Source organism: Nomascus leucogenys, chromosome 4 (genome assembly GCF_006542625.1).
Source record: "Nomascus leucogenys isolate Asia chromosome 4, Asia_NLE_v1, whole genome shotgun sequence".
NCBI classification, from domain to species: Eukaryota; Metazoa; Chordata; class Mammalia; order Primates; family Hylobatidae; genus Nomascus; species Nomascus leucogenys.
The window spans coordinates 58,552,548-58,573,748 of NC_044384.1; the positions used below are offsets into that span (position 1 = coordinate 58,552,548).

Here is a 21,201-nt window from a genome sequence, read left to right on the forward strand (position 1 = left end):
TTTGAGACCAGCAACATAATGACACCTTGTCTCTGTTTTTTTTTTTTTTTTGAGACGGAGTTATATTCTTGTTGCCAAGGCTGGAGTGCAATAGCGCTATCTCGGCTCACTGCAACCTCCCCTTCCTGGGTTCAAGTGATTCTCCTGCCTCAGCCTCCTGAGTAGCTGGGATTACAGGTGCCCGCCACCACACCTGGCTAATGTTTGTATTTTTAGTAGAGAAGGGGTTTTACCATGTCGGTCAGGCTGGTCTCAAACTCCTGACCTCAGGTGATCCACCCACCACCTCAGCTTCCCAAAGTGCTGGGATTACAGGCGTGAGCCACCTGGCCTATTTTTAAGAAAAAAAAAAAAAAAAAAAAAAAAAGCAAAAACAAAGAACTGAGGGGCCCAAAAATCTCATGTCACTTCTGTAGATTCTAAGACATAATTATGAAAAAAAAAGACAGGGCCGGGCGCAGTGGCTCACGCCTGTAATCCCAGCACTTTGGGAGGCCAACGTGGGTGGATCACGAGGTGAGGAGATCGAGACCATCCTGGCTAACACGGTGAAACCCCATCTCTACTAAAAACACACAAAAAATTAGCCGGGCGTGGTGGCAGGCGCCTGTAGTCCCAGCTACTCGGGAGGCTGAGGCAGGAGACTGGTGTGAATCCGGGAGGTGTAGCTTGCAGTGAGCCGAGATCGCGCCACTGCACTCCAGCCTGGGTGACACAGCGAGACTCTGAGACTCTGTCTCGAAAAAAAAAAAAAGAGAGACAGAAAGCCAACTTGTAATTTCCACTATATGCTTATGTATTGTATGTATCTGGCTGACATCAAGTTTATAAGACTCCATTACATTGCTTTTCCATATTTTTTATTGTAAAATTACAAAAGGACAAACTATATTAAATATTTTATCATAGCACTACAGACCTCTGAGATACTAACAAGCACTTCTGTGACTTTGAGAAAATGTCGAAGAAAAGGACAGTAAAAAATATGAGCAAGTCTTTCTGCATCCCTAATTAATTGCTCCAAATGCAGACTGGATCAACTACAAACCACCACAACATTGTGGTTCGCAGCCTTTCTACTCTATCCTTTTCCCTTTTTCCATAGAAGGAAAAATTGCAGAATGGGGACATGGGTAAAACAGGCAGCCTCTATCTCCGGTGACTTTAGGAAGTGGGGCTAGAGAGGTTGGAAGAAAAAAAAAAGAGTAGCTTGGGAAATAGGCGCCTGCTAATGCTTCCATGCCTCTCCTCAATTCTCCTTTTCCTTTTGAAAATGAAAAAAAGTAGTAATGCACTCTGAGGGACAGTACTCCTTAACCTGTATGTTTTCATTTCCTTTTTGTGAAAGGTTTCATAGTTAATAATTACTCTATTATTAAAACTGTACTTCTATAGTATTTATTAAGTACATAGCAGAGAGGTCGGGTGCAGTGGCTCAGACCTATAATCCCAGCACTCTGGGAGGCCGAGGCGGGCAGACCACCTGAGGTCAGGAGCTTGAGACCAGCCTGGCCAACATTGCAAAACCCCGTCTCTACTAAAAACACAAAAAATAGCCAGGCATGGTGGCAGGCGCCTGTAATCCCAGCTACTCGGGAGGCTGAGGCAGGAGAATCACTTGAACCCTGGAGTGGAGGTTGCAGTGAGCCGAGATCATGCCATTGCACTCCAGCCTGGGCCACAAGAGCAAAACTCCATCTCAAAAAAACAAAAAAAAAGTATACAGCAGAGAGGGAGAGAAAAATGCCCTCCTCAGTGATAAAATTTTCCCTTAACTCTCAAAGACTTTTTACAATGAAAGCATTGATTTCAGAATATACAGTCTTACTTGTAGTTAAAGTTGTATGTGAAGCACGTGTTACAATGGCAGGCATTACTGGCAGTTAATATAATAGTAGCTGTTGTTATTACTACTAGTAGTAGTGGTGGTGGTGGTGGTGGTGGTGGTGGTGGCGGTGGTGGTGGTGGTGGTAGTTATTGTCAAAAAATGTGAAAGAAAGCATCCCTTCAGTGATTGCAAGAGTAGCATAGAGAGCTTACTAAGTGCCGAGCAAGCACTATTATTACTCACATTTCCAAGATAACTGAGGCTTAGAGAAGTTAAGGAACTTGCCTAAGATCACCCTACAAAGAAACAGGTAAACAGGGTAGAACCAAATCAGTTTGGCTCAGAAGCAGCTCTCTTAGGTGCTATCTTTATCACTCAGACCATTAAGCTACTAAACCACCGACCAAGATGGCCCAATTGGGTAAATGAATACTCGGTAATATACTACAAAATTGCTGACCTCCAAAGAAAAAAAACAGAAAAGAAAATGTTTGTTTGCTGATGTGGCCTCATCTCTATTTATCACAGTTGCAAGACAGGCTGAAAAGGAAATTTTAACTTAAGATACGAGCCTAAGAGTCACAAAGTCAAATAACAATTTTAAAAATCACAACAAAATAACCATACCTCTCTATTAAAAAAACTCCTCACATCAGGGCCAGGTGCGGTGGCTCACGCCTGTAATCCCAACACTTTGGGAGGCTGAGGTGGACGAATCACGAGGTCAGAAGTTCGAGACCAGCCTGGCCAAGATGGTGAAACCCGTCTCTACTAAAAATACAAAAATTAGCCAGGCCTGGTGGCAGGTGCCTATAGTCCCAGCTACTCGGGAGGCTGAGGCAGAAGAATCGCTTGAACCCAGGAGGTGGAGGTTGCAGTGAGCCAAGATCGTGCCACTGCATTCCAGCCTGGGCAACAGAGTGAGACTCTGTCTCAAAAAAAAAAAACAAAAAACAAAACAAAACAAAAAACCTCCTCACATCAAAAATTAGCCAAGATTGGTGGCGGGTGCCTATAGTCTCAGCTACTTGGGAGGCTGAGGTGGGAGAACTGCTTGAGCCCAGAAGTCGAGGCTGCAGTGAGCCATGATCATGCCACTGCACTCCAGCCTGGCTGACAGAATGAGACCCTGTGTGGAGAAAAAAAAAAAAAAAAGAAAAAGAAAAAGAAAAAGGAAAAAAGTTCCCCTTTTGATTAAGTATAAATATATTTTCAAGTATTGCACTTGGGGTTTTAATAAAAGTTTCTTTTAATACCAACTATCTGGAACAAATAAACATTAATTTTTTAAAGTATTTTTAAAAAGGAAATGACAAGGAAGAACAAGAAAAACACTGATTTCAAAAAAGATCATGTACAAGCTAAAAGAAAAAACTGAATCTAAAACACTAATTTGGGGTTGTGTGATTTTAACAGCAAAGTAAGCTGTGGTACAGGTAGATGGGGATGTACATATTCTAAGCAATAATTCATTTTAAGTTTTAAAATATGTATTTCTAAGCTTTGTCTACTGAAAAATCTGAGAAGCAATACCATTCAGTTACTATTAATAAGCACTTCCTATACTCTGATTGTAGTGGCCTAATGCCTTCCACACTGAAAGGAATCAAGATTTTTTCAAGGTATGACCAGTTCCAAGTCTGGGGCAGGGAATACGCCAGACGAGCCTCGAACATCTGAACAAGAAAGCAAAGGTTATCAAGAACTAATAAGGCTGGGTGCAGTGGCTCACACCTGTAATCCCAGCAATTTGGGAGGCCAAGGCAGGCAGATGGCTTGAGTCCAGGAGTTTGAGACCAGCCTGGGCAACACGATGAAACCCTGTCTCTACAAAAAATACAAAAATTAACTGGGTATGTTGTGTGTGCCTGTAGTCCCAGCTACTCGGGAGGCTGAGGCATGAGAATTGTTTGAGCCTGAGAGGTGGAGGCTACAGTGAACTGTGATTCTGCCACTGCACTCCAGCCTGGGTGACAGAGTGAAACCTGGTCTGAAGAAAAAAAAAAAAAAAAAAGAACTAATGAAGCATGTTAAGAGACATATGAGACTACTTGAAGAGCTCCCATAGGCTAAAGATTAGAGAAACCAACAATAAAAGAGAATAAATCCAACTGACTGAAGCATATTTAAAATATAAAAATTCACAAATTAATTTTGCTACTACAGGAGAAAAAGCAAGAGCTCCTTTGGAAAGACAAAAACAAAGCACTACAAGCAGGAAAAGAAAAGAGCAAAGCATTTATTCTGCTCTTTCTGTACTTCCAAGTAACCAAATAGTCCTGATTATTGAGAGTTTGAATTTTTTTAAAAGAATTCCAGCTAAAAAATGTTCAAAGAGGGCCAGGCACAGTGGCTCATGCCTATAATCCCAGCGCTTTCGGAGGCCGAGGCGGGTGGATCACCTGAGGTCAGGAGTTCAAGACGAGCTTGGTCAACATAGTGAAACTCCATCTCTACTAAAAATACAAAAATTAGCTGGGCACGGTGGCGGGTGCCTGTAATCCCAGCTACTCGGGAGGCTGAGGCAGGAGAATCGCATGAACCTGGGATGTGGAGGTTGCAGTGAGCCGAGATAGCACCATTGCACTCCAGCGTGGGTGACACAAAACTGTCTCAAAAAAAAAGGAGGTGGGGGGCAAAGAATGACAGAATTATAAAATTACCCCTTTGTAACCCCTAATGAAAAATTAATGCAGGCAAAGGTAATAAGTGAAACCATGAGACAGAAGGTTGATGGGGAACTTTATAATGGAGAGATCACGCTGTCACCTCCTGAACCCACTGGTTGAGCTTAGCATCACTAAAAGTGAGGCAGTGAGATGATGCGTCCCTTCTCAGTGCAGACAATATGAAGCACACTCACCACCTAGGAAGCATTTCTGCCAAAGGGTATCATGAATTTAGTCATGCCTCTAGAACAGGGTGTCCAATCTTTTGCCTTCCCTGGACCACACTGGAAGAAGAAGAAATGTCTTGGGCCAAACATAAAAATACACGAACACTAACAATAGCTGATGAGCAAAAAAAAAAAAAAAAAAAAAAGAAAGAAAAGAAAAATTGCAAAAAAAATCTCATAATTTTTTGTTGTTGTTTTGGCGTGATCTCGGCTCACCACAACCTCCACCTCCCAGGTTCAAGCGATTCTCCTGCCTCAGCCTCCCAACTAGCTGGGATTACAGGCACCTGCCATCACGCCCAGCTAATTTTGTATTTTTAGTAGAGACGGGGTTTCTCCATATTGGTCAGGCTGATCTTGAACTCCCGACCTCAGGTGATCCACCCGCCTCGGCCTCCCAAAGTGCTGGGATTATAGGCATGAGCCACCACACCCGGCAAAAATCTCATAATATTTTAAGAAAGTTTACAAATTTGTGTTGGGTCACATTCAAAGCCATCTTGGGCCACACTGAAAGAATTGTTCTGGGCCACACATAAAATACACTATCGACAGCTGATGAGCTAAAAAACAAAACAAAAAAAATTGCAAAAAAATCTCTCGTGTCAGGCATAATACTAAAAAGACAAATTTGGGGCCGGGCACGGTGGCTTATGCCTGTAATCCTAGCACTTTGGGAGGCTGAGGCAGGTTGATCACAAGGTCAGGAGTTCAAGACCAGCCTGGCCAAGATGGTGAAACCCTGTCTCTACTAAAAATACAAAAATTAGCCTGGTGTGGTGGCGGGTGCCTATAATCCCAGCTACTTGGGAGACTGAGGCAGAGAACTGCTTCAACTCGGGAGGCGGAGGCTGCAGTGAGCCAAGATCATGCCATTGAACTCCAGCCTCAGCAACAGAGCGAGACTCTGTCTAAAAAAAAATAAAAAAAAAAAAACTGACAAATTTGTATAACTTCCTAGTTTTCTATTACCTTTTTCTTTACAGATGTCACTTTCTAAACTTTAACAATTATTCACTCAGCATTTATAGAAATTCTGTTGTCATAGGGATTAATTACATTGACTCAGGAGTCCAATGACCTTAATTCAAATCCTGTACCCACCTACTCCTAGTATGATATTGGGCAAATTATTCAATCTTTCATCTGTAAAATGGAGATAGTACTTTCAATTTCATAGATTTTTGTGAAAATACATGAGATTTTACATACAGTAATAAGTTTTTAGAATAGTGCCTGGCACAGAAAAAAAAGTGCAGAAAATCTTGGTAGTCATAGTAGCACCTTTTTTTTTTCTGTTTTTTTGATGAAGTCTCACACTGTCTCCTAGGCTGGAGTGCAGTCGTGTGATCTCGGCTCACTGCAAGCTCCACCTCCCAGGTTCACGCCATTGTCCTGCCTCAGCCTCCCAAGTAGCTGGGACTACAGGCGCCTGCCACCACGCCTGGCTAATTTGTTGTATTTTTAGTAGAGACAGGGTTTCACCACGTAAGCCAGGATGGTCTTGATCTCCTGATCTCATGATCCGCCCGCCTCGGCCTCCCAAAGTACTGGGATTACAGGCATGAGCCACCGCACCTGTCCAGTAGCAACCATTTTTAGATTAAAAAAAACAAAAATTTGTCATTGTGCCACATTGAGGATATGAAGAAAAGTAAGATGCATTCTTTCCTTTATAAAAGTTGGGCACTACAGTAAATTCTGGAGGCTTGTTTCTAGGAAAAATAATGTAAAAGTTCCAAAGGCTGCTATTTGGCACTATATACAATTTATTTATTAAGAAATTGTACAATCATATATACAAATCATGAGATGAACTTTGACACCAAGAACAGCACTGCCCAACAGAATTTTCTAAGATACTGAAAACGTTCATATTCTGGACTGTCCAATATGGTAGCCACTAGCCACATGTGGCAGCTGAACACTTAAAACGTGGCCAGTGTGACTAAGGAACTAAAATTTCAATTTTATTTAATTGTAATTAATTTTTTTTTTTTTTTGACACAGAGTCTTACTCTGTTGCCCAGACTGGAATGCAGTGGTGTGATCTCAGCTCACTGCAACCTCCACCTCGTGGGGCTCAAGCAATTCTCCTGCATCATGCCTCAGCCTCCCAAGTACCTGAGACTAGAGGCATGTGCCACCTGCCCAGCTAATTTCTGTATTTCTTTGTAGAGACGGGATTTCACCATGCTGGCAAGGCTAGTCTCGAACCCCTGGCCTCAAGCAATCTACCTGCCTCAGGCTCCCAAATTGTGGAATTATAGGCGTGAACCACTGTGCCCAGCTGTAATTAATTTAAATAGCTACATGTGACTAGTAGCTGTCATACTGAACAGTAGAACTCTAGAGTATGTACAATGATTGAGAGATAAAAGATTTCTTAAGTTCTAAGAGGATTGGCTGTGTCCCTACTGATGTGACCTTGAACAAGTCCCCTAACCTATCTCAAGCTCAGTTTCTTCATCTGTAGAATGATTCTATAGAATAGATTATGACTGCCCCTTACAGTGATAAAACTCTTTGTATAACAAAATTATTTGTTACTGTATTTCTGCTTACATGCTCTTTCTCTATTAAAAATATTCCCTGATGAGAGTGAATAATGTATGACTCTCAAATAAACCAAACACACTTCCTGTAAGTTTTCAGTCTCAAATCCAAAATATTAAACAATTATATATTCTTGTTCTTTCTCTTTTGTACTCTCTGAGCATTTCATTTATTCTTTTAAATTCATATTTGTCATTCTCAATTATAGTTAGTTGGGTCTAGTATCTGTCTAACTTCCCCCAATAGATTGTGAGTTTTGGGGGACATATAATTTGTTTAAAGCTGGAACTGAGTAAAAAAAAATGAATAAATTGAGCTTTTGTGTCTTATCCAATTATATATTAAACAGGTCTGAAGAGATATCTCTTCCCAAGCACATTCCATAAAAGCACAAAGCTAACCATGCATTCAAAACAGAAGTGTTTTATTTCATTTTTATTCATCCTTCTTGCTGAGAATGTTTAGAAAGTGCAAACAGATTAAAAGACAAAAATTTTAAACTCCTTTAATAGTTTTGTACATTTAAATTTGGAAATTTGGATGAATTTCTTTTTTTTTTCTTTCTTTCTTTTTTTTTTTGAGATGGAGTCTCGCTCTGCTACCTAGGCTGGAGTGTAGTGGTGCGATCGTGTTGCACCCTCCGCCTCCTGGGTTCAAGCGATTCTCCTGCCTCAGCCTCCTGAGTAGCTGAGATTACAGGCACGTGCCACCACGCTTGACTAATTTTTGTATTTATTTAGTAGAGACAGGGTTTCACCATGTTGGCCAGGCTGGACGAATTTCTTTTGATAGTTTGTAAAGCCAAAAGTATTTTAGGTATTCAAATAAAAACCCAACCCTATTAACTTAATCCTAAAATTTATCCTTTTTAGCAATATACTTACAGATATGCAATATATATTAAATTGTTTTAGAAATAATTATTGTACTATGCCAACTAATTTCATAATAATTACTAAAAACTATCATGACTACAATGCTATTTTTCCTTTGTAACAAAGAAGTACACGTTACCACTGGAAATCTTTACTTTCTTCCTTGAAATGCCAGAAATTCTTCTGTAAAATAAACACCTCTTGTCAAGACTCTCTGGAACTAGTATAATTACCAGAGGCAATCCTTGTGTAAGATCAAAGAAGCAAAACAATAATAGGCAACGTGTGACCTCTACCATGTCACCAGAGACCAATTTTTCAACAGGGAGAACAGTCAATAATCCAGAACAGAAAACATTAAATAACCAGAAATGCTTCCAAAGTGTGGCTCACCACATCTTTCAACGCTGCCACATTCAGAGTTCAGAGTCTCTATGGTTTCCGAAAACAAACTTCTGGGGATTTATCACAACAATCATTAAAATCTGCATAAAACACCAGAGGCAAAAAACAATTCGCCAATTTCCCAAATGCAGAGTAGAACTTCAAAAGATACTATAATAATTTTCCAAATTTCATCTGATGCTTTAAAAAGTATAATGAGAAAGGCATAGATAACTAAATATTTTCCACCTAACACTCAACTGATTTCTCTTATTTACCTAGTCCCATTTAATTTTCCCAAAAAAGTTGTTCGCAAAGTTGGCTATGAACATTAACCAGATAAATATAATTAGTAATAGTAACACATTAAACACTTCTACAGGTTTTTTTTTGGCTTTGTTTTTGATAATGGTGGGTCACTAAACCCAGAAACAGGGTCTCCTGTGTAATATATTTGAGTGACTAAGCATTGCAAGGGTACAAAGAGGGGTAAATAAATTCCCAAAGTAATTACAGTAAAACAGAAGTACATTTAAAACTGACTTCTAAAAAGTACCGCAAATCAAATTGCGCCCTAGAATCAGCAAAACTTGATTGTTTTTCTTAAATAACTATTGCCAAATAGCTGTCTTCTTTCAAAATCAGATGTGAATTAGGGGCTGAACAAATGTATTTGAATTATTTAACCTGCAAAGCACACATTCCACTGGTAATTCAGAGAGTAAGTAATAAAAGAAGGAGACTTTGCTTGAAAGAAAAAGCACTGTAAATTCAAAGCAACCGTGAACACTGTTTTTTTTCTTAAACATTCTATTCTTTTATGATTTCTTGCTACCTCCATCTTTCTACTCTGTCATCTGCTCCTGTCTTTCTATCTTCTTAGCTTATTAACATTGCTAATCGTATTTGTCAGTTTTGCCACAATTTTAAGGCCTCTTAAACAGCTGTGGGTTTTCTCTAGGCAATTATCAGTCACTATACTTAGGTTTCTAAATTAGTTGTTGAAAGGTGCTTTAACCTTGAGAAAATAGAAAAAGAGCAGACCACATGCTAAGCCTTACATTTATGTGTATGTTCCTTTAACATGAGTGATTATCAAAAATTCAAAACAAATCACACACAAGTAGTAGATATTGTAAATTTATAAATTAGCAAGGCCTATTATAGGCCTTATCATTTTATCTTTCTTCCCTTACTATATACATTGTAATATATGCTTTCTCTATATATATGTGTATAGATTGGAATATAAAAGATAGTATATAAACTGGAATATCAAAATACTGCCAAATTCCTCTAACAGTCTCCTTTCACAACCTGTCAGGTGGCTAATACCTTTCAAAGGTATCCACAATCATAAGCGGTCTCTTGAGGTCATGGGTTGTGGTAAAGAGAGCTTTTACAATATGCAGATTTTTCCCTTCTCCATTTTTCTTCAAAGAGAAAACTCCTTATTGTATTGCTTTTCTTATTCTCTATTCTTGACTCTGACACTGATTTTCTTCTTGACCACATTCAGGAAGAAACACAAGGTTTAAGGTTATTTGTCAACCGACAGCCCTTTCTATCAACAACTAAACAAAAAAATCTGTATTCCAGAAACATGACACTTCATGTACCACCCATTTTCCTCCTAAGTTAAAATAAATTCAAATATTACTTTTTAGAGTTAACAAGTTTTGGTGTTTTTAAAGGTTTAATAATAATACTTTGTTTGCAGATTAGGCCAAAAGCTTGTAGAATGATTTTTAAATTAATGTAGGTTCCCGGCTTACCTCTCCCCATCCACCCTCTCTCACTCCCCACCCACTACCACTTTCTGCTCCAAGGAAAGAAAAAGATGATATTTCAACAGTGCAAAATTCTTCCTGAGAGAGAAACACTAAAATGATAAACATTTTGAAAAGCAAAGTACACTTCAAACTCCAACTGTTCTTTCAGACCTATATTGACTCTTATAGACGTTGCCAACATTTGGTAAGGATTATCCTTCCATTAGACAAAAGCGAGCATTCCTTAGATAAATCAGGAGTTTTTGCCATGAGACTCATAAAACCTTTTCACAACACAGATTTTCAAGAGAATCCTTTAAGGTTTAGGAGGCTGCTCCTTTTACTAAGTAACAAAATACACCCCATGGTGTCTCACTGACCCCACTCAGCTGTCCTTTGACCTCCTCAATTGTTGCAGCCTAACTCCAGGGTCCACAGAATGTGCCTCCCATATCAAAAAGGCTAATGTTGCTTCCTCCTAGCACCTGGTGAAACAAAATGCAACAGTTCTCTTTCTTCTGCCTCCTCCGCTCCCTCTCTGACCATTTTCCAGATGTTCCAGGCCCAAATGTTAAGCCCATCCTGGGTTTCAGTATCTGCGTGGTCACCATGAAGGAACAAACAGGGACCAGGCTGAAGTGGCAATGACCCTCTTGTTCTTTTTGGCCTCAAAAGGATACAACGTGTTATAAAAGAGGAAAAGATCTTTGGCCTCTCTTGGAAATGCCAAGCTATTTAAGCACATTGTAACTTCCAAAAGGAGAGAAACAGTCTTGGGATATGCCCCTTCTGACAGACAGGAGTTACCCAAACAGTAGCCTTAAATTCTCAATTCTAAGCAAGCATCTGATTTTCTTTGATGGGGGGGTGGGGAGCATCACCTTTTTCCTTTTCTAAATTAAAAGCCTCCTAAAATAGAAAAAAAAACTTTTATAAAATCTTTAGAACATACATCTCAGGACAGTGTTATATGAGACAAATATATGCAGTCAATAGGGATAATCTGGGTATTTATGCAGAAGCCTATAATCTAGAAGTCTCATTTATTAGACAATTTGAAGCATAAAATCATAATCAACAAAAGGGAATAAAGAACTGAATTCTTATTTTCTTAATTTAGGTATATAGGAAATACAGAGGTTGTTGTAGAGAAAGAACTCACTGAAGAAGCTTTCTGGTATGGGGTAAGGGGATGGGGGAGGGGAGAGGAAAGCAGGAAAGGAGAGGAGCTCATGGAAGTATCTTATTCACTTTAAGGAGCAAACATAGTAGTTTTATTTAAATTCTAAATACAACTTCCTAAAACAAATTTGATCTTGAAAAATTGGGGAGTGCCATATACATAATTGTACAATACCTTGGTTTATTTATTAACATTTTTGAATCACAGTCATGATTAAGTTGGGCAGTCAACACTTCACGGAGTCTGTTGCCTAGATTTTAACTTGTTTAAAGCTTTTTGTGCACCTGCAAAAACATAAAAAATAAAAATATATACATAAAGACATGAGTTAATTTCCAAATACATATTCTATAATAATCTAAATATTTATAATTCTATGAAAATCATACTTAGAAATTATCAAAGTCTCACACTTTCCAACTCCATGTACATTATAATGAGCAAATATACAGATACTCCACCTTTCTCAATAGTCTCAAAATAATTACTCCTAATTATATATACTCAAGGATAATTTCTGTTGTTCTTATGATTTCCCCCACTGAAAGTAAGTTGAGTAAGTCTGTCAAGTCTGCATTTATGGCAGATGTTACCATAATATCAAAAGCCAACAGACTACTTTTAGGAATGAAATTAGTGGAAGGTAATTTTCTTATCTAAGGAATTTAAGAGTAATAATCCCTGATACCCGGCCCAAATTTATCTACTCAAAGAACTATCAAAAACGTAAAACATAATGAATATTGATTGAATAATTTCCAGTAAGAAAGCCTGCAAAAAGAAAAAGAGCTATTGTTTCTTACCCTTCTGAGCAGTGTATTCCTAGAAGATATTAAACTAAATAATTACAATTGCATACAATTGGTTGAAAAGTATAGTATGCATGCTCATCTCTCTTCTAAATAGATTATGGTCAATATAAACTACTGAATGGGAAAATAGGAAATATAGTTGTAAAACATAAAGTGAAATGAAAACTTGTCATTGATTTTTATAGATAACATAGAAGCATTTCTAGTCCTTTGTTACTGTGTTTAAAAACAAAACAAAAGAGGATTTTCCTAAGAAACAAACTAACTTCAATATAAATATTCATATAAGTAAAATATTTGAAGTAAAATTAATTTATGTTGCCTAAAAATGGTTTCTTTCATTTTACTTTTCTCTTATGCTAACTTGAAAGAAAAATTTTAGGTTTTTCGAATAAAAATATTTATCTTACCTCTTACTGTCAGAAGAATGTCTTCAGGCAAAATAATAATTAAAAATGGAAGGTCTAGGTTTTCAAACTCACATACATCCCATCCGCCCACACATAAATAGACATCTTTTCCTAAGTCAGCAGGAGCCTTGCTACCTACATCCAAACCCAAGATTACCCCATATGGTCAACAAGGTCAAACTGCATTACTGCCAATGAAACTATATTACTCCACAAGGACCCTAACGATTAAAAAAAAAAAAAAGTCAGTAATCTAATTCCAATAGCTTCAGAGTCTAAAATTGCTAATTTTTGGCCACGTGCTGCACACTTCACCTGTTAGTAATGACATTTTTGTATTTTCTTCTAATTACACTCAAAGCTAAGACCTTTGGCCCTGGGCCACAGACCCCTATTCAGGCTGCACACATTCTCTTAAACGACCTGATCCTTTGTTGTCACTCTTACTCTTTCATCTATTATTTACACCCATAGAGAAGGAAGATACTCAACCATTTGTATAGCTTAAAGCTTCTAATCATCTTAATTTCTTTGCCTTTCAACCTATGGTCTTTTTCATAGACAAATGCCAAGAAGTTTGACAAAATCATTTTTTTTTTTTTGCAATCATATTGCCTCCTCTTCTCCTTTCTTACTCCCTGGCCAACCTCCTTCCTGTTCCTTGTCTTTCACAGGAGAGACTTTGTATTAGCCAGAATTTACAAATTTTGACCTTCACCAACAAAATAAATTTCTAAATACAATACAAATCTCCAACTTGTTCTGACAGATCAGTAACAATTATATTTCTTTTTTTGACCAAAGAGCCCCTTAAGTTGAAGGTTACTGAAAATAACTTAAAATCTGTCCCCAGCCTTCCAAAAGCCTGAGCATTGAATTTTCAGAATTCCCCTACAAAAGTGCCAAAAAGCATTTAGTAAACAATAAAAATATTAGTTATGTGGCCAAAACTTTTCATTTTAATGTCTATGCTTGCTCATTTGTTTACAAAAAGAAAATTTAGAAAAAAAGAGGAAGGAAAGAAAAAAGAGAAAATAAAACAAAAATTTTAAGGTTAGATTTTTAATTTAATCTTTAAAACATTTAAAAGACGACTAATTCTCCAAACAGCAAAATCCTCACATAATATATCCTGTATCATTATGATTATTCCCCAATACTTTACCAAGATGAAAAAAAAAAAATTCAAACACATTTTGCAAATCCAAAGCATGGAATTGTTTACCATGATGCAGATGTCTCCCTCAGATCACAAAAGCCACCAAAAAATTCTGATTTCCAAGATGTTTATAAAATGACATCTGATCCATCTTTGCTCTCTTCCTCTATTGCTCAGCTTACTCTTGATTTCCAACAGTGTTTCCTTGTTGTCTGTCCCCTCTGCAGACCCTGAAACCCCTTGACTTTTCTTATTTCACCATTTGCTTCAACCAGCAGTTCACTGGAGACCCATCCATCTTGTAATGCCTAAAGTGACAGATGCTCTCAAAAACGACCACACTGCTGAGTGAACAAAAGATAACATCACCTCCAGGAACTCCAGAGAAATACAACTGCAAGCTTAAGACAGGGGCTGACTTGACAGACATTGGACCATAAACCTCTTCTAAGCAAAAAAGAAAACAATTGCCACACACACACAAAAAATCTGACACAATCAAAGGCAGAAAAGAGTGATTATTTGTGGATTGCCTTTTCACTCTGTAACTCACTTTTCCCCACCCAATACTTTTATATTGGGGCAATTCACTCACCAATAGGCAAGAGGAGTTCTTGTGTGTGTGTGTGTGTTGGGGGGGAGCCTTTCTCAAGTATCTTCTTTTATTCATCAATATTCAAAGTGAAATTCATTCACAAGTGTTTCAGGAAATCTAACTCTACCATACAGCATTCTTAAGCCTGACCCTCTTGTTTGCATATAGCAATATCTGGACTCAGAAATGCTGACTCAGTTCTACTGCGGTGAAAGGCACATGCATGCTTTGCAAATTAAAAACACATTAGAAATTAAAAAGCAACCTGTGACAATGTCAACAATATGTGCAGCACATTTGAAAAAGCCAACCATTCATTCATCAGACAATCTCCAACTTGGGTTAAAAAGACATTTTACAAGAGGATTCTGGGAAGGGCTGCACAGTTCTTTTCTAACAAAGGAAAGGTCATATTAACATCTCCCAGCAACAAACTAATGACAGGGAAGCTGTACATGCAGGAGACTCTGCTTGATGCCATCTAGGTTCTAGGACTTCCGTTGTGGCTGTTGTTTAAAACATCTTATTTAAAACCATCGGACAGCAATAGGAAGTAAATACAACTCTAACATTCAGATAAATTCAGTGAAGGGAAAATTTCAAAGAACATAAAAACAAAAACTAACCTGGAGGTCAATTAAGAACATCGTGTGGTCAATGCCAATTATGGAGATTAACAACCCATTTTTATAATAGATATCGAGCAACACAGGAAAACCTCTGCTGGAGCTAAATACATTATTATTCTCAAAAAGGGCAAATGATACAAATATTTATGTTACATCTAAAGAAAAGAGCCAAAATGCTTAAGAAAATTTCCATTGACAATATTTCTAAGAAGAAATCTAAATACTTATAATGGCATTTCTTTAATAAAAATATTTTTTTCTCTAAAATTTTTGCACACAAAGCCTTTAAGTTATGCTACAATCATTTTTCTTTGGGATTACTAATGACTCCTCTCCTCCCCACTTTCCAAAAAAAACAAACAAATTTAAAAATATATTTTGTCTCCTGTGATTGAATTACTTGTGGGGAGGAGGTTAAAAAAATTTCAACTTATATGAATCAACATATCAGTTAAACATTTTTATGTCTCTCTTATTTCCTCAAACACTTCAATGTATCTTTCATAAATAACATAATATAATATTTCATAATTTCAGAATTTTCTGGGGTTTAAGGCTGGCAAAGTAGAATACATACAAAATAATAAAATGAGTATGTAAAATCATATCACAATAGAAAAAAGATTAATTATAGAACACATATAAAATACTTGTTCTAATATGGACTAGATCTTTAACTAGAAGACTTTATAAACAAAGCCTTATACACACTGGCCCTAAGTAATCTCCCACAATCTATTAATCCAAAAGTAGCACATCATTCAACACTTTCAAACTTTGGCATTAATAACAAGAAAGAGAAGTGACCTTGAAATGACAGCTCCACTTCAGAAGGCTCAAAAAAAGATCCAATTAAATGATCTACTTTAAAACACAATAGAATCAATATGCATGCTAGAAAAGTACACCCCTGTGGAAAGTTCTTATTGTCTGACTGATCAAAAACAAAACTTTTTTTTTTTTAAGGGCCCCTTCCAGATCAGTCTGTACCAGAAATCCACACAGGAAAAAAAAATCCATCAAAATGAAACCCTAAAAGGGTTTACTCTTCACCATTCTATTTGCACTTCAAAACCCTGTTAGTCCTTCAGTTAAACCCCAGGGCTGTACCATTTCAATAATAAGAGAGGTGGCCAGTGGTGATTTATCTCCCATTTGGCCTCTGGACAGAGCTGTAATGTCTAGGAAGCTTCCCTTCCCTTACTGGATCCCTCCCCCAAGTCTCCACCTTAATTTGTGCAGCCTTGGGTCTGCAATACCTTAGAAACAATTCATGTGCCCCTTCCAATCAGATGCAGGAACACTCTGTACTCAAGATTTAGGTACATTTTCTCAGCAATGATTTCACAAAATGGCATGCTGCTGAGTAATCAGAGCATGGCAAATACCAGTTTAAATTTCAGATTCTCTTTGTTTTAAGTTACAGCAGAAAAGAAACTTCCTTAATTGTAGCCTCTCTCCTCTCACATACGTTATCAGAACTTCATAAGCTTTTCCCAATGTATACTTTGATATCCTTTATGTTTTGGACCACATTAGCCAATATACTTCAGTGTGGTACTCATCTAAATTTACATCTTTGCATTGTGAAATACCTTAACAAATCCAGAAAAGTGGAGATTTCATAGGTCACAGACTCCTGGGTCAAAAAGACCTAAAAATAGATAACAGACCACCACAACTTAACTAATGTATTCTACCCTTGTTATCAAATATGTAGTGTAACTGTCGTCACATACACTCACCAATTTTCCAACAATGTCAACAGTTATTTAAATGGAAATACAGATCCCAAAAGTCACCAAATGTGAAACACAGTGAAATTATTCCTTAAAAATGGAGGATATTTTATCACTAGGCATGACTTATCTATTTCATAATTATGTTCATTTGCTTTCTAAAATGGAAAGAGAATAAAAAGCATGTATAACCTTTTCTCTATGTATTCAATTTTTTGTTTTATTTAAATGAGAGTTTTTCTAATTGAGTCTGATAAATTCTATCTGAATGTCACATTAACACTTTGCACCAAATGATTCAACTATAGTGATCTAATTTCACCAACTGAAAATGTTCAAGCTATTTCACTAAATTCATAAGTTTAGAGACTCCATAGGCAAAGATAAATGTATTTCATTTAATCCTAATATCAGTCACCGGGCGCAGTGGCTCGTGCCTGTAATCCCAGCACTTTGGGAGGCCGAGGCGAGTGGATCACCTAAGGTCAGGAGTTTGAGACCAGGCTGGCCAACATGGCGAAATGCCATCGCTACTAAAAATACAAAAAAAAAATTAGCTAGGTGTGGTGGCAAGCGCCTGTAATCCCAGCTACTTAGGAGGCTGAGGCAGGAGAATTGCTTGAACCCGGGAGGCAGAGGTTGCAGTGAGCTGAGATCGTGTCACTGCACTCCAGCCTGGATGACAGAGCGAGACTTCGTCTCAAAGAAATAATAATATCAGTTAAGAAAGCTTAAAAATAAGAAAAATAAATATATGACTGATAGTTTAAAATACAAGAAATATAACTCTTTGTCAACTGAAAGAATTATTCACAATTTTGGAAGTATTTATCAATAAAAGTTATATTTCTCCCATTAAAAAATACACCACAAACATCCTTATACCACATTAGCAAATGTTTTTCATTTTCAGAGCCCTAAATACCACAAATTCCAGAAAAAACAACCCTCCTAACAAATTACTTTATCGCATGCAACCAGATCAGTGACTCTCAGATTTATATTTGAGATGACACAAATATCTAAACTGGCATTAATAACAATATTCAAGAAAATAAATTTCTTAACCTACTTCATGAAAACAACCATAACAAAAAGCTTTCCTCAACAGTCAACAAGAGTAATTGATGTACCACAGAGGAAGTATCCAATCTTCATTAAATATTTATTCAGTGCAATAGACTGTTAGGTGCTATTTAGACCTCAAAGAAGAAGCAGTTCCTGTCTGGTAGGAATCAAGTCTTAGGAGAACTGAATGGAGATGAGACGCAGTTCCTCAAGTCGTGACACTATACTTCAAAATGACAATGCTAAAAACTGGAAATGTGCTATAAAATGTATATTATCACTTTGAAGTCTAATACCAAAGAAAGTGATACCTAAGGGAGTACTAACTTGAATAAGACTTGACTGAGTAGTTCTTGATTTTATATTTTTTTGAGATGGAGTCTCATCCTGTCACCCAGCCTGGAGTGCAATGGCACGATCTCGGCTCACTGCAACCTCCACCTCCTGGGTTCAAATGAGTCTCCTGCCTCAGCCTCTCAAGTAGCTGGGATTACAGGCACCCGCCACCACGCCCAGCTAATTTTTGTATTTTTAGTAGAGATGGGATTTCACCATGTTGGCCAGGCTGGTCTCGAACTCCTGACCTCATAATCCGCCTCGGCCTCCCAAAGTGCTGGGATTACAGGTGTGAGCCATTGTGCCCAGCCCCTGATTTCTTATTAATGTAGCAGGAAAATATTTGGATGCTCAAGATGTGCAGTTCCCAAATCTGCCCCTGAGTAACCATGGCCAAGACACCTATCTTCTCTGGGCCTCCATTTCCTTATCCATAAAATGAAGATAAAAGTAATATACTTCTAGATTGAAAATATTTATGGTAGTCTCTGCAAATGACATGATCTTGTACATAGAAAACTTTAAGACTCCACCAAACAACTATTAGAACAAATAAACGAATTCAGTAAAGTTGACACAAAATCAACATACAAAATCAGCATTTCTTCTTTTTCTTTTATTCTGTGAAGTTATTATCTTTTCATTTTATTTCATCAGTTTTTGGTGAGCAGGTAGTTTTTGGTTACATAAATAAGCTCTTTAGTGGTGATTTCTGCGATTTCGGTGCACCCGTCACCTGAGCAGTGTACACTGTACCCAATGTGTAGTCTTTTATCTTTCACCCCCACTCCCAACCTTTCCCCCAAAGTCCATTATATTATTCTTACACCTTTGTGTCCTCACAGCTTAGCTGCCACTTATAAGTGAGAACAGGCTGGGCGCGGTGGCTCATGCCTGTAATCCCAGCACTTTGGGAGGCCCAGGTGGGCAGATCACGAGGTCAGGAGATCAAGACCATCCTGGCTAACACAGTGAAACCCCGTCTCCACTAAAAATACAAAAAATTAGCCGGGTGTGGTGGCAGGCGCCTGTAGTCCGAGCTACTCAGGAGGCTGAGGCAGGAGAATCGCTTGAACCCAGGAGACAGAGCTTGCAGTGAGCCAAGATCTCGCGACTGCACTCCACTCCACTCCAGCCTGGGTGACAGAGCAAGACTCCATCTCTAAATAAATAAATAAATAAAGAGAACATACAATAACTGTTTCTCCTCAAAAATCGGCATTTCTATATGCTAACCACAAATTATCCAAAAAAGAAATGGAAAAAAATCTTATTTATAATAGCTACAAAATAAAAAAAATATTTAGGAATACATTTAACCAAGGAGGTGAAAGGTCTGTACACTGAAAACTATAAAACATTAATTAAAGACACAAATAAATGGAAAGATATCTTGTGTTTATGGATTTAAAAAATGAATATTGTTTAAATGCCCATACTACCTAAAGCAGTCTTCAGAGTCAATGCAATTCCTATCAAAATTCCAAGACATTTTTCTCAGAAATAGAAAAAACAATCGTAAAATTTATATGGAACAACAAAAGACCCCAAATAGACAAAGCAATCTTGAGCAAAAAGAACAAAGCTGGAGGCATCATACTACCTGATTTCAATTATTTACTACAAAGCTATAATAATCAAAAAAGCATGGTACTCGCATAAAAATAGACCAGTGGAACAGAACAGAAAGCCCCCAAAATTAATCCATACATTTATGGTCAATTGATTTTCAAGAAAGAGGCCAAGAACACACAATGGGGAAGAACAGTCTCTTCAATAACTAATGCTTGGAAAACTGAATATTCAGGTGCAAAACAATGAAATTAGACCCTTACATCATTTAGAAAAATCAACTCAAAATGGACTTAAATGTAAGACCTGAAACCATAAAACTACTAGACGAAAACATGGGAAAAGCTCATGACATTGGTCTGGACAATGATTTTTTTGACTACGACTCCAAAAGCACAGGCAGTAAAAGCAAAAACAGACAAAAGAGATTGCTTCAAATTAAACAGCTTCTGCACAGCCAAGGAAACAATCAACAGGGCGAAGAGCCAACATACAGAATAGGAGAAAATACTTGCAAACCATACATCTAATTAGGGGTTAAAATCCAAACTAGGCCAGGCGCCGTGGCTCACGCTTGTAATCCCAGCACTTTGGGAGGCCGAGGCGGGCGGATCATGAGGTCAGGAGATCGAGACCACAGTGAAACCCCATCTCTACTAAAAAAAATACAAAAATTTAGCCGGGCGTGGTGGCGGGCGCCTGTAGTCCCAGCTACTCGGAGAGGCTGAGGCAGGAGAATGGCGTGAACCCCGGGGGGTGGAGCTTGCAGTGAGCCGAGATTGCGCCACTGCACTCCAGCCTGGGCGACAGAGCGAGACTCCGTCTCAAAAAAAAAAAAATCCAAACTATAAATAACTCAAGTAGGCTGGGCGCAGAGGCTCACGCCTGTAATCCCAGCACTTTGGGAGGCCGAGGCGGGCGGCTCACGAGGTCAGGAGATAGAGACTATCCTGGCTAACATGGTGAAACCCCGTCTCTACTTAAAAATACAAAAATAGCCGGACATTGTGGCACGCGCCTGTTGTCCCAGCTACTCGGGAGGCTGAGACAGAAGAATTGCTTGAACCCAGGAGGCAGAGGTTGCAGTGAGCCGAGATTGTGTCACTGCACTCCAGCCTGGGAAACAGAGCGAGACTCCATCTCAAATAAATGAATAAATAAATAAGTAACTCAAGTAATTTAACAGTAGGAGAACAAATAACCCTAATTTTAAAATGGGCAAAGGACTTGAATAGACATTTCTCAAAAAAAGACATACAAATCGCCAACAGTATATGAAAAAAATGCTCAACTTCACTGATCATCAGGGAAACATAAATTAAAATCACAATGAGGTATCACCTCACATCTGTTAGAATGGCTATTATAAAAAAGATGAAAGATAACA

The 21,201-nt window shown here is 38.0% G+C and overlaps 1 protein-coding gene across 1 annotated transcript in view; it reads right to left on the reverse strand.

Moving 5' to 3' along the window:
• GREB1L (GREB1 like retinoic acid receptor coactivator) overlaps positions 1-21,201 on the reverse strand; it is a 296,713-nt gene that overhangs the window by 153,302 nt on the left and 122,210 nt on the right. The window contains exon 2 of the mRNA XM_030810667.1: positions 11,669-11,778. The gene's annotated coding sequence lies outside the window, so the exon portion shown is untranslated. The remainder of the gene's footprint in view (positions 1-11,668; positions 11,779-21,201) is intronic.